The sequence below is a fragment of the Macaca thibetana genome, chromosome 6 (assembly GCF_024542745.1).
Source record: "Macaca thibetana thibetana isolate TM-01 chromosome 6, ASM2454274v1, whole genome shotgun sequence".
NCBI lineage: Eukaryota > Metazoa > Chordata > Mammalia > Primates > Cercopithecidae > Macaca > Macaca thibetana.
Window position 1 is genome coordinate 84,454,025 of NC_065583.1, and position 8,468 is coordinate 84,462,492.

Genomic DNA, 8,468 nt, shown 5'->3' on the forward strand with positions numbered 1-8,468 from the left:
CTAATTGATGAAATCTAAATCCATTTGAAATCACAGTCGCAAAGGAATATGGAAAAAGTTTTTAGCTTCCTTAATTTGATATATCTTAATATGCTAATGTGTGATATCAATCTCCAAAAATGAAATATGGGGCACAGCAATTCCTGAACTTAACTGATCATCAGCCTCTGCCTTTAGCAAGCATCTTGCAGTACTGGAACCAGAACTGTGGCTCCCAGTTCCCAGCTCTGTACCCTACAGCTTACCTTTGTAGAAGAAAATACGTTGTTTCATATTCAGGCTTTTGCCATAGCTATCTTACTAGAATGTAATCATGCTCATAAATGATATTTGATATGGAGTTATATTAAAAGATAATTTTGACTTTTAAATACATTTATGGTTTAAAAATGACTTTATAAGAATTATGTGTGCATTTGTGAATGAAGGAATAGAAAAATTATCAGAATAAAACACCCTCAGAAATACGTACTGTATTTTTTTTTCTAAACACAGATTAAATAGTATGGACTGATGGTATTAGCATTTAAAATAATAATAACAGGAGGGAAACCACATCATCATTCTTGTTTGAATCCCTTTTCTGTGTGTAGGCCATTTACCCTCAAGGAAATTTTCACAGAATGGCTCTGCACCCCATGGACAACCATTCCTGGACACAGCAAAGAGTCGTTAAGTTGATGGGGAGCCCATCAGCGCAACACCTAATTACTTCTCCAGGCACGTTGCCCCAGTGTGAAACAGGACCCCAGGGGACAGTCTCACCTCCTTTGCCTCAAATTCCCTGAAGCATCTCTTTTCAAACATCAGTCAAGTGTGAGCCAAGTCCTTGGCCTTGCCAATGTAAAGGCAATTTCGTCCCTTGGGCAAAAATTGCCAACCTTAATGGGTTCCAGCTGTTGCATGGCTGAGTGCTCTCTCAGTCAGCCTACAGCCTGCCCTGGCATTTCAAAGGGCTCCTGCCAGGCCTGTGTCACCCCCACGCAAAAGGTGAAGCTGGCCTTTGAACCATGTGGCCTTGCCCCGTGGATGTGCATTACCTCCAAGGGAAAGGAAATGGCTTCCTTCCGGCTGCATGGCCTGGCCAGAGGCCTCTGGAGCTCAGATTACCTGGATCACTCGAGAGAGGCCGGCACCAAAATGCAGCACGAATCAGCATCACTAAGGCGCGGGTTTCAGCAACACAAGCATCACTCAGAGGACCCAAGGCAGAGCGAATGTTTTCCTCTGCAAATCTCTGTAGCTCTTGGGGACTTTTACACTCCAACATATTATAAGGTGAAAATCCTGTGGACATTTAGGTTGTTCAGAGAAATGATCAGTATTTGGTATTCACAGTACAGATTTGTGTGTGGAGTGGGGGCATACGAGGGAAGGAAAGAATCTAATCCAGTGTGCACATTATGTCTAGTTTATCACCAGGATTGCCTTGTTGTGATAACAGGGAGCCTGGCTCTCCCTGCTGGGGGAGCATCAGTTGAACCGGCAGACTTTCCTCCCTTTGTACTAAGCTGACTTTTTAACCCTAGATCTCTAGAGAAATGGCAGCATTTATTAGAAACCAGATATTCAGATATTTTTATGCCCCACACAAAAAAATCTTTGCCCCAATTTACTAAATTACTCTAAGTTTCTATATGAATATGTTTGTTATTATATAACATACATAGGTTATATCATAGACATATAACACGTTCATATATTATATAATATATATAACATAGCCATATGATAACATGTATGTTAAGCCATCTAGTCTAGGGGTCTCAAACTGTTAGCTCACAGGCCATGTTCTGCCTGCAGGAGGTTAGATTTGGCCTGCACAGTGCTTTAAAAAAGAAAAAAATGAGCCAACATCTAGAAATCAAGAGATAATACCTTTTTGAAAATGGGGATATGAGAAATGTTTGTTTGTTTTAAACCAGAAGATCTCAGAAGACTTCCCAGGAATGAAGTGAACTCCAGAATTGCTACTGCCTGTATGTTTAGGGGATGGCAGGGGGAAGGGGAGGAAAAGTCTCCAGGAACCAAGGCCCCAGCATGCCCTGTGACGCTCATCCTGAGGCCGAGCAGCTTAGGCATTTACCACGGCACTGGAGCTGTAGATTTTTATGATTTTCCATTAACATAACTATTTTCAGTTTTTCTGGGTGACAAACTCCAAACAAGGCCAGTCTGCTACTTAAATGAGTGAAGCACGTCTGATATAAAAAAGGGAATATGATCTTTTCCACTTTTCCCCATGTCTCTGTCATAGATAATGGAAAATCTGCAAGGACCTGTTCATACCCAGGGCCAGGTGTGAGCACCACTGTAAGGAGGTGACTGTGTATCACTGTAAGGCCTGCCACCTGTCCCCACCTGTGCTTCTGCTGGTGCTTCTGCCTCCACCTGGAGGATCTTGGCCATGTGTAGAGAGGTGATGGTTCAGGTTCTAGACCAGCATTTTTCATGGACCACAAAGAGTCATGAAATCAATTGAATGGATCTTGATCAGCTTTTTTTTTTTTTTTTTTTTTTTTTTTTTTTTAATGAACAGAAAAATATCAAAATTCATCAGGCTTAGTAAGGGTGTTAAGGTATTGTGAATTTCTTGTTTTACATACACACATGTGTACTGGGTAGCTGTATTAAAGAACGCTCCTGGAAGTCATGGAAAAAGCTTGAATAATCCTGCTATAGAGCAATGGTTCCAGATCTTCCATAAGCCCATGACACCTTGGCATCTGTGAATGTCATGAATTTGAGAATATCCTTCAGGATTTCTAAGTATCTTATTGGGTTTTATGACTAGATATGCCATCAAAATGCCCACAAAAAGTCATAAAATGAGGAAGATACATTTAAATTTCTTTAAAAAATTCATTATTAGTTGCAAGAAAGTAAGGAATATCTCCAGATGCTAAACAGCAGGTAAAAACAGGAATCCAGAGAGGTGAAGGGATGATAAGGACAAGCTGTCTCTGTGTCTGCAATCCCAGGTCTCCTGACTCTTTTGTTAGCCACTCAGGCCTCAAGCCAACCAAACCAAGGGTCTGACAGAAGATGCCCACCTAAAGCCAAGAGTTCAATGGCTAAAAGCTCAGTGAAAGGATAAATGAAGGAGGCCATAGAGAGAAGACAGCAAAGAAATTTCCTAAACCTTTGCACTGAGTGAATTGAAAAAATATCCCTGAGACTCTGAAGCCACAAAGTGGCCTTCCTTCGGGTTTACAGAACAAATTCATATTTTCATCGAGAATTAATTTTAGAATAAACTCAGGCTAATGGAGGACCCAAACACCTTGCAGAAAAAATCACTAATCCTCTCTGGGAATGAACTTTCACCTGGACCTTCCTTCTCAAATACGCATGGAATATTTACACAAATTAATGTATTCTCAGCTATAGATGAAAGTCAACAAGTATCAGAGAGCTGGCATTACACAAATTATATTCTCTGACTACCAAGCAATTAAATGAGAAATTAATAACAGAATTAAAATATCCTGGAGATCAGGAGAAAGATGGTGAATAGGAGACAGGGCTAACATGTACCTCCCACTTAGATGGACAGAACAGTGTGCGGAGACTCACACTGGAAACTTTTGCTCCAAGAACCATGGCAGGAATGTACCAGGAAAACTGAAAGAATTCATAAATCCTTTGAAAGAAGCAGTACACCACTGCAAATTCTGTAAGACAAGCAAAATACTGTGAGTTCCCAAAGTGTGAAAGGGAAAAAACCTGCCTCCAAATACATATCCCCACTGGTGAATCTGAAAATCTAGATCCTTGGAGAAGGATTTAACCTTACCTAGAGCTGAAATGGATTTAGGGAGCCACACAAAATATAAAAGTAGAAGCAGCAGTGGGAAAAGCCTAAAGGCACTTGCAGTCTCCAGCTCAAACCCAGGGAAGTCATCTCTGACTATATCTCACAGTGGACCTTGGGGAAGGCAGCCGGCAGAACTAGGGAGGGGTCACAGGGTGCAAGTAGCTTCCAATGGAAATTTGTAATAATTTCAACTGGGCACAAATTTTCTTGAGCAGAATCTGGTGGGCAAACTGGGGAGCAAAACTGCTGCAGATATGAGCGCAGGCGCCAACAACAACATTGTGGACAGACAGGGAAAGCTGTGCTTGCTTTCTCAGTGGGAAAGCTGTGCTTGCTTTCTCAGTGGGAAAGCTTACAGCCTGGGGCAAGTTCTCAGCAGGGCATTAGAGGAATAAGACCAGACTCACCGACTGCATGACAGCTGGGTGAGACCTTTCACTACTGGCTATCCCCTACTTCCTTGGCAAAGTATATGACACAGAAGAGGCAGCCATAATCCCTCAGCAACACAACGCGGTTGACCTGAGAACCACCCCCAATCCCACACAGCAGCCAAGGCAATCCCCACCCAAGGACAGTCTAAGCCCAGACCCATGTAATCCTGCCCCCACTTGATATTTTTTCTCTACCCACCCTGGTAGCTGACACAAAATATAGAAACCCTTGGGAACTTTATGGCACCATCCATCACCTGAGAGACCAGAATACTTACCCTGGCCAACTCAGGGCAAGCTTACATCTCCCTACTACTACCACAGCTGGTGCTGTCTTGAAAGTGCCACTGCCTGGCTGGAGGCAAACCAGCTCAGGCCATTCTAGCAACACTTGACATAATAACCCTGCTCACAGGAAGGAGAAAACAACAGCTAAGTCCACCACCTGCAACATTCTGGCTAACTAGAGGTCCTGAGTCTGTCCATGTGACAATGTCACTACTAGCATAACCAGCATTTAAGAAAGCCAGCACACTAAACATATCTACAACCAAGGACTCTCACAGAGTCTAATTCACTCCCTTGACACATCCACCAGAGCTGGTGCTGGTGTCCATGGCTGGGAGATATGAAGATGGACCACATCACAGGACTCTTTGCAGACATCCCCCAGCACCAGCCCGGAGTGTGGTAGCACCGCTGGCTGCCTAGACTCAGAAGAATAATGACAATTACTGCAGTCTGGCTGTTAGGAAGTCCCTTCCCTAATGGAAGGGGGAGAGCACCACATCAAGGAATCACCCCATAGCACAAAAGAATCTGAACAGCAGGCCTTGGATTCCACACCTTTCCAATGAAATAGTCTATCCAAATGAGGAAGAACCAGAAAAGTAATTCTGGTAATATGACAAAACAGGGTTTTCTAACACCCACAAAAGATCACACTAGCTCCCTGGCAATGGATCTAAACGCAAAAGAAATCTCTGAATTGCCAGATAAGGAATCCAGAAGGTTGATTATCAAGTTACTCAAGGAGGCAGCACAGAAAGTTGAAAACCAACTTAAAGAAACTTTAAAAACAACATAGGATATGGATGAAAAATTCTCCAGAGAAATAGATATCATAAATAAAAAATAAACCTTCTGGAAATGAAACACTTAGAGAAATACAAAATGCGCTGGAAAGTTTCAATAGATTACAATAAGTAGAAGAAAGAAATTCAGAGTTCAAAGACAAGGTTTTCAAATTAACCCAATCAGACAAAGACAGAGAAAAAAGAATTAAAAAACAATGAATAATGTCTCCAAGAAATTTGGAATTGTGTTAAATGGCCAAACTTATAATAATTGGTGTTTCTGAAGAAGAAGAGAAATCTAAAAGTTTGGAAGACTTAGTTGAGGAAATAATCAAGGAAAACTTCCCTGGTCTTGGGAGCTAGAGATCTAGACATCTAAATACAGGAAACTCAAAGAACACTCTGGGAAATTCATCAGAAAAAAATGATCACCTAGGCACATAGTCATCAAGTTATCTAAAGTCAAGACAAAGGAAAGAATCTTAAGGGCTATGAGACAAAAGCACTGGGCAATCTATAAAGGAAAACCTATCAATCAGATTACCAGCAGATTTCTCAGCTGAAGCCTTACAAGCTGGAAAGGATCAAGGTCGTATCTTTAGCCTATAGAAACAAAATAATTGTCAGTCAAGAATTTTGTATCCAGCAAAACTACGCTTCATATGTGAAGGAAAGATAAAGTATTTTTCAGACAAACAAATGCTGAGATAATTCACTACCACCAAGCCAGCATTATAAGAAATGCTAAAAGGAGTTCTTGTAACAAAACCTGGAAATACAACAAAATAGGACCTCCTTAAAGCATAAATCTCACAGGGCTCATAAAAGAATAACACAGTGTGAAAAAAAAGCATTTGGGCAACAACTAGCATGATGAATAGAACAGTACCTCACATCTCAAAAGTAATGTTGAATGTAAATGGCCTAAATGCTCCACTTAAAGGATACTGAATGGCAGAATGAATAAAAATCCACCAACCAAGTATCTGCTGCCTTTAAGAGACTCACCTAACACATAAGGATTTACATAAAGGTAAAGGGGTGGAAAAAGATATTCCATGCAAATGGAAACCATAAACGAGCAGGAGTGGCACATTTTATATCAGACAAAACAGACTTTAAAGCAACAACATAATAATAGTGGGGGACTTCAATACTCCACTGACAGCACTAGTCAGGTCATCAAGACAGAAGATCAACAAAGAAACAGTGGACTTAATCTATACTCTACAATAAATGGACTTAACAGTTCTGCCTGTTTCCGGACAAGGGAGGAGATTCGTGGTCTGGTTCTTGGACTTCCCTTGCAGGATGGCCCCCAAACGCCAGTCTCCACTCCTGCCTCAAAAGAAGAAACCAAGACCACCTCCTGCTCAGAGACAACGGCCTCTGCAGGCTTGCCGAAGAAGGGAGAAAAAGAACAGCAAGAAGCAATTGAACACATTGATGAAGTACAAAATGAAATGGACAGACTTAATGAACAAGCCGTTGAGCAGATTTTGAAAGTAGAACAGAAATATAACAAACTCTGCCAACCATTTTTTTTGGAAGAGGTCAGAATTGATCGTCAAATCCCACATTTTGGGGTAACAATATTTGTCAACCATTCAGAAGTGTCTGCACTACTTGGGGAGGAGGACAAAGAGGTACTGCATTATTTGACCAGAGTTGAAGTGACAGATTTTGAAGATATTAAATCAGGTAACAGAATAGATTTTTATTTTGATGAAAATCCTTACTTTGAAAATAAACTTCTCTCCAAAGTATTTCATCTGAATGAGAATGGTGATCCATCTTCAAAGTCCACTGAAATCAAATGGAAATATGGAAAGGATTTGATGAAATGTTCAAGTCAAACACAGAATAAAGCCGGCAGAAAGAGGCAGCGTGAGGAACCAGAGAGCTTCTTTACCTGGTTTACTGACCATTCTGTTGCAGGTACTGATGAGTTAGGAGAGGTCATCAAAGATGATATTTGGCCAAACCCATTACAGACTACTTGGTTCCTGATATGGATAATGAAGAAAGAGAAGATGATGATGATGATGAGGAGGAGGAGGAGGAAGGATTAGAAGATATTGATGAAGAAGGGGATAAGGATGAAGGTGAAGAAGATGAAGATGAAAGGGAGGAAGGAGAGGAGGATGAAGGAGAAAATGACTAATAGAGCACTGATGGATTCCAACCTTCCTTTTTAAAAAATTTTCTCCAGTCCCTGGGAGCAAGTTGCTGTCTTTTTTTTTTTTTTTTTTTTTTCCCCTCGTGCTCATTCACCCTGTTCTTGAGGTCTCTGTTCTCTAAACCACGGCTTTCAACTTATTTTGGGAGAAACAACTCGAGCATAATACAATGGGAAAAGAGTCTCTACCCCTTTCTGTTCGAAATGCTTTGTTATCCCTTCCTGTCTGACCAAAACTGTATGGAATCGACACCATCAAGCTCTGTGGGAAAAAAAGAAAAACCTGCTCCCTTCGTGCTACTGGAAGCTGCAGAGTGCTAGGCCCTGTGTATTAGTGCATAGAATTCTAGCTTTTTTTTCTCCTTTCTCTGTATATTGGGCTCAAGAGAGTACACTGTGTCTCTATGTGAATATGGACAGTAGGCATTTACCAACATGCATCTACTTTCTCTTGTTTAAAAAAAAAGGATAAAAGACTTCAAAAAAAATGGCATTATAGAAGGTCAGCAAAGGATAGGTTTGAGATGTTTGGGTGGTTAAGTGGGCATTTTGACAACATGGCTTCTCCTTTGGCATGTTTAATTGTGATACTTGACAGACATCCTTGCAGTTTAAGATGGCACTTTTAAAAGAAATTCTCTCCTAATGATGACTTGAGCCCTCCCACTCAATGGGAGAATCAGCAGAACCTGTAGGATCTTATTTGGAATTGACATTCTCTATTGTAATTTTGTTCCTGTTCATTTTGAAATTTTCTTTTTATTTCACTGGAAACGAAAAATGATACTCAGTTTTAAATGTTAAAAGTATACAAATTGCTTTGTTACAAAAAAACTAAATGTGTACACAAAGGATTTGATGCTTTCCTCTCAGCCTAGGTATACCTACTATGACCTTCCAAGTTTGACTTGTATAACATCACTGTCAAACTTTGTCACCCTAACTTCGTATTTTTTTGGTAC

The 8,468-nt window shown here is 40.8% G+C and overlaps 1 pseudogene; it reads left to right on the top strand.

The window, feature by feature from the left end:
• The first annotated feature begins 6,638 nt into the window (after positions 1 to 6,638).
• Positions 6,639 to 7,491, top strand: LOC126957470 (protein SET-like; annotated as a pseudogene).
• Positions 7,492 to 8,468: the final 977 nt, after the last annotated feature.